Source organism: Lutra lutra, chromosome 3 (assembly GCF_902655055.1).
Source record: "Lutra lutra chromosome 3, mLutLut1.2, whole genome shotgun sequence".
NCBI lineage: Eukaryota > Metazoa > Chordata > Mammalia > Carnivora > Mustelidae > Lutra > Lutra lutra.
In genome coordinates, this window is record NC_062280.1 from 11,381,691 (window position 1) to 11,387,690 (window position 6,000).

Here is a 6,000-nt window from a genome sequence, read left to right on the forward strand (position 1 = left end):
TGGATGCAGGGAGAGGTATATCACATAGAGAGGATGCCGTATGAAGAGAGAGAATACAGTTGTTCACAGAGAGAACATGGTTATCTAGAAGCCACAGAGAGAGCGGTAGAGCAACTCTTTTTCTTACAGCCCTGAAGGAACCAACCCTGCCATCACCTGGGATTCAGATTTCTTCAGAACTGTGAAACAATAAATGTGTGTTCTTTAAGCCACCCCATTTGTGGTACTTTCTTACAGCAGGCCCAGCAAACAAATATAGATTTTGGTATTGGGAAGCAGGGAGCTACTGTAATAAATACCTAGAAATGTGGAAGTGCTTTGGAACAAGGTAATAAGTGGAAGCTGGAAGAGTTTTTAATCACATGAGAGAAAAAACCTAGATGGCCTTGAAAAGAATGTTGCTGCAAATGTGAGTGCTCGAGGTAAAAATGAGGAGCATGTTATTAGAAACTGGAGGAACGGTGATCTTTGCTAGAAAGTGGTAAAGGACTTGGCTGCTCGGTGTTCCCTAGAATGGAAAGTAGGACTTAAAAATGATGAGCTTGGAGGGTAAACCCTCTCGTGTCCCCTCCCTCCTTGGGAGCTTTGTACTATGACTTCACTATCGCTCAGTAAACCTTGCTTTGCTGCCCACAAAAAAAAAAAAAGGAAAGGAAGGAAGGAAGGAAGGAAGAAGGAAGGGGGAGGGAGAAAGAAAGAGGAAAAGAAAAAAAATGATGAGCTTGGATATTTAATTGAAGAGATTTCTAAGCAAAGTATTGAAGGCATAGCTTGGTTTCTCTTTGCTGCTTATGGTAGATACAAGAGGAGAAAGATAAATTGAAGAAGCCAAAAGGACCCAGAACTTGAAGAGTCGGAAAATACTCCACCTATCCATGTTGCAACAAAATGACAGCGTGCTCTGGAGAAAACTCCTGTGTGTCTGGACAAACATCTGCCACAGAGATTCAGCATGTGACTTGTGGATGTAACTACCCATCTCAGTAAAAACAATGCCCACCTGGTCCAGAGGGGACAGGGCCAGGACAAAATGAAGGAAGGCTGGCAGATTTCTGGGATTCTACTGGCAGGAAATGGACTGATAGAGCTATTCTGCAATGAACACATTAATGTTCAAGAAAGAATGACCCAAAAGGCTGTTCAGAGGCTGGTGGCCACCGCCACCAAGAACCTAGAAGACAGGCTAAGGGGGTGGGGTGGTTTCCTCCTTGGTGCCAAAGGGCAGGGCTACCTCCTCCATTCCACATGGAAAAACCAGCCTCTTTGTCATTCTCTGCTTCCCCTCCTGACTTCCCTGTTTCTGTGGTCTCACTTCCAGTAACCCAAGTTCAAAAACCTGTCATCAGTGGCCCCTTTCCTTTCACTCATATTCAATTACGCAGCTGGTCCTGTCAATTCTTCCACTCTTCACAATCATCACTGATGCCTAGGACTGTACTTTTAGTAATAAAATGCATTCTTTACTCTTTCCGCCATCTTTCTGTGCCACCATAATGATGCACATGAATGTCTTGGCAGATGCTCTCAAGAGCATTAACAATGTTGAAAAGAGAGGTAAATGCTACATTTTTACCAGGCCAAGCTCCCAAGTCATCATCCAGTTTCTATGATGATGAAGAATGATTACTTTGGTGAATTTGAAATCCTTGATGATTATACAAGTGGGAAAATTGGTGTGAACCTCACAGGCAGGTTAAACAAGCATGGAGTGATCATCCCCAGATTTGATGAACTCAAAGATCTAGAAAAATGGCAAAATAATCTGCTCCTGTCCCACCAGTTTTCATTGTACTGACAACATCATTTGGCATAATGGACCATGAAAAAGCAAGACGAAAACACAGGATAGAAAATCCTGGCATTCTTTTTCTAGGGATGTAATATATACATGCAAATAAAGAGCCTCAGTGGACAAAAAAAAAAAAACCAAACCAAAAACAAAAAGAAAGAAAGAAAAAGAAAAAGAGAGAGAGAGAAGAAAATGCATTCTTAACTCGTTTTACAACATGGTACAAGAACTTTACGTGGCTTGCGCTCTGTAATCTTTATAACCATGCAATGTGATGGTATCCTATTCATAGTATTTTACAACTAAGAAAAATTGAGGCTTAGACAGGTACTGCATGACTAGTTTGCCCAAGATCACACAGCAAAGAAGCGTCTGAGAAAAGAAACTTGACCCAGATATTCTGGAGCCCTGAACCACACTCTAACTGACACACTCCTTCCTTTAAAACATCTCTCATGGTTGTTTCTTCCTGTCCATTCCCACTGCTACTAACATAGTTTCATAACCTTTTATTCATAACCCATTCCCTCACCCTTTTATTACTACACAAATCTCCTCATATTTCTCCCTTGCTCCAGTCTATCCTCCTTCCAAATGGTCTTTCAGATCTCATCTAAAAACAAAAAAATCTACCTTTGAGTTAATACTTTTTTTTAATATTTTATTTATTTATTTGATAGAGAGTGAGATCACAAGTAGGCAGAGAAGCAGGTGGGCGGAGGGGCGGGAAGCAGGCTCCTTGCTGAGCAGAGAACCCGATGTGGGACTCGATCCCAGGACCCTGAGATCATGACCTGAGCTGAAGGAAGAAGCTTAACCCACTGAGCCACCCAGGCACGCTCCTTTGAGTTAATTCTTAGCTCGATGACTTTCAGTGACTTCTCATTGCCGGTAGGATAAAGCCTAAGTATCCTAGACTGGCATTTCATAGTATCTGCTCATCATGTCACCTTTTAAAATCTCGCCCACTTAAAGTCCAGTCTCTTTGTGAAAACATACCTGTTAAACTTTTATCTGAGCATTTCACTAGACAAATGTTCCCTGTCCTTGCAATGCTACCAATTGTAATATTCATCTAAACCAATCTCAGGTTTAAGACGCCAAGCACAGAGCCTGCGATCGTCATCTCCCCTCAAAACTCCCTCTCCCAGGGACGCCTGGGTGGTTCAGTTGGTTAAGCAGCTGCCTTTGGCTCAGGTCATGATCCCAGCGTCCTGGGATCGAGTCCCACATCGGGCTCCTTGCTCATCAGGGAGCCTGCTTCTCCCTCTGCCTCTGCCTGCCATTCTGTCTGCCTGTGCTTGCTCTTTCTCCCTCTATCTCTCTGACAAATAAATAAAATCTTTAAAAAAAAAAAAAAAAAAACTCCCTCTCCCAGAGTTCTCTGTCTACCTCCAACTCCTTAGGATTCACCTGAAATCTGATGCTGCTTTTGACTCCTCCTCTTCACCTGACCTGCTGCCAAACCCTATTGCTGGTTCTGCCACTAAAGTCCTCTTTCATCTCTCCTTTCCCTTCCATCCTCACCATCTCGGGTCTCATTTGTGCTTTTCAGACTTGAGAACATAACAGAACTACCATTAGATTAAACTTTTACACCAAAATGAGCAAAGATTGACAGGCCAGAGGGGCCAGAGGGAAGAGAATCAGGAGAGAGATAACAACAGCCTACCTGGAAAGATCTAGACCTAGAGAAAATGGAGAGATAGTAAAATTCACATGAGGAGAGCCTGAGTGGCTCAGTTGTTTCGCATCTGCCTTCAGCTCAGGTCATGATCCCTGAGTCATGGGATCGAGCCCCACATCAGGCTCTGTGCTCAGTGGGAAGCCTGCTTCTTGCTCTCCCACTCCCTCTGCTTGTATTTCCTCTCTCGCTGTCTCTCTCTCTCTGTCAAATAAATAAATACAATCTTAAAAGATAATCGATCAAATCCACAGGAACAGGCATGGGGGTGGATGGTGGGAGGTGCTAAAATCTTGAAGATGAGGAATTTGAGGAGAAGAAAAACCAAGGTAGGAGAGAGGTGACTGTGACTATGAATCAGGTCCTTTTAATTTACCTTTGGAAGACAAATGAAGTTCGGTATTCCCTTTATGTCACATTTTGGCTGTTAGTATTGTGCATCTTTGACATAGCGGTCTTCTCTGAGTCTAGGCAGATAGTCTTCTAGCTATATCTTCTGTGCAATTCCATTCTCAAATGCCTACCACAACTACTTCTACATGGCAATTGAAGAATCTGAATCAATGGCCCAACCCACCATTCCTCAGCACCACCACCCCTGCCCAGCTGACCCCATCACTGTGCCCCTCCTTGCTGACCCCATCACCATGTCCCCCCACTCCCACCAGCCCCATCACTATGCCTGCCCCCCTACCAGCCCCATCACTGTGTCCCCCTTGCTGGCCCCAATGCTGTGTTCCCCCACCCCTGCTCATCCCATCATTGCATCCCCCCTTTCTGGCCCCATCACTGTAATCCCCACCCCTGCCAGCCCATCACTTGCCCCTCCTCTGCTAGTCCCATCACTGTGCCTCTCCTATTTGCCAGGAGCCATCACTGTGGCCCCCACCCCAGGCTGGCGCCATCACTGTGTGCCATCAACAATTTCCTTCTCCACATATGTCCTTACCCATGCTCTTCTCCTCTGACACTGCCTGCCTCTCAAAATCTTCTCGATTTCCTGGAAGCTAAGGAAAGTGCCACCTTCCCAGATTCCCTTATCTGGAAATGCTCTTCTCCCTCCTTTGAACACAAACAATACTTCAGCTTTTTTTTTTTTTTTTTCCAAAAAAAAAATCTTAGCCCTGTTTCTTTTCTAGGCTTGGTGAGTCTCACACTGGAATATTCCCGTCTTAGCTTCCTATTAGTTAGTATGTATGAAGCCCCGAAGGTAAGGGATATGGTTTGCTTATCTTGAGTATTTAACCTAATACTGTGCATGGAGTAGATACCCCCTACGTACTTACCAAACCCAATGGCATTTAATCCCACCAGCCTAATTTACGTTTGCCCCTATTAGGCAGTGAGAATGAGGCGAGTTTCCACTAGGTTTCTGCGTGAGAAAACTTCTCATGGAAAATCTTAGCCTCTTTGTTATAGACGAAGCATCAATTAAAAAGCACAAAGTGACACAGTCTGACCCTAGAATATATCCTGGAGCCCAGACCAAAGAAAGAGACAAATTTAAAGTTGTACAAACCAACAGTGGGAGGACCGTCTATACTTAGTGACTAGTCTGTCAGAGTGAAAAACCTCAAGTGGGTTGTAAATATAGGGTTGATTCTTTGGGAAATTTTTCTTCTATTTGCTGATTCAGCTCCTACAATCAAGAGATTTTGTTGTTGTTCAATTTTACTTAAGGCAGACTAAATCAACTGATTTCATGTTTATTCCTGATTTTTGTTTTTCTTACCTTGGCTAAACTCTGTGTTTGAGAAGGCCCTCAGTTTCAGTGATCAGAATATGCTTTTATCCTTTAAATTTTTTCTAAGTCATCTACTTCTTGGCTTGTGTCTTCTATGGAAATCCAACTAATTTGTTACAAAATATGAATTTTTTTTTTTTAATTTGCAAGAATCCACGGAACTCTTGCTTCTAACACTGGTTGATGATGATGGATTTTCTTCCCAGCATTCGTTAGGGTCCACTGTAAATTCACTTCTGCACAACATTTAGTTGGCTCACTGGTTGGTATAAAAGGGTTGTTTAACATTTCGTATTCCCAAATATACCAGTGAAACTCCTTTCATGGTTCTCATTCTTTAGAAATAGAAGGTAATATTGAAGGCATATCTTTTGAGGGATTGCTCATTTCAGAAAATCCAGTCTACCCAGTGTTTACTTACGTATGATGACCTTAAATGGGGAAATTAGCAAAACAACAATGATTAAAGTTTCCCAAACATTGATTGGGCAGAGATTTTTAAAAGGCTTTCTCCCAGAGCTACATGATATGGTCATTAGGCTTTTAGGGAATAACTAGAAGATTACACAAAACAGACCAGCACTCCCCTTAACCTAGGTTCTAGGCCAAAGAAAGAGAGAAAAAGAAAATAAAGGAAGAGCTTTTTTGGGTCTACCATGTGTGAATTACCGACGATCTATATTCTCATTGAACAACTGCTGGCTTCCCTTCCCTTCACCCATCTCTCCAAATTACAATCCTCCATACCTAAGGCTTTGATTTTTTTCGACAGTCTATTCCCAT

General features: G+C 42.8%; 1 pseudogene; it reads left to right on the forward strand.

Moving 5' to 3' along the window:
• Positions 1-1,493: 1,493 nt before the first annotated feature.
• On the forward strand, positions 1,494-1,964 carry LOC125095698 (40S ribosomal protein S15a-like; annotated as a pseudogene).
• The last annotated feature ends 4,036 nt before the right edge of the window (positions 1,965-6,000 follow it).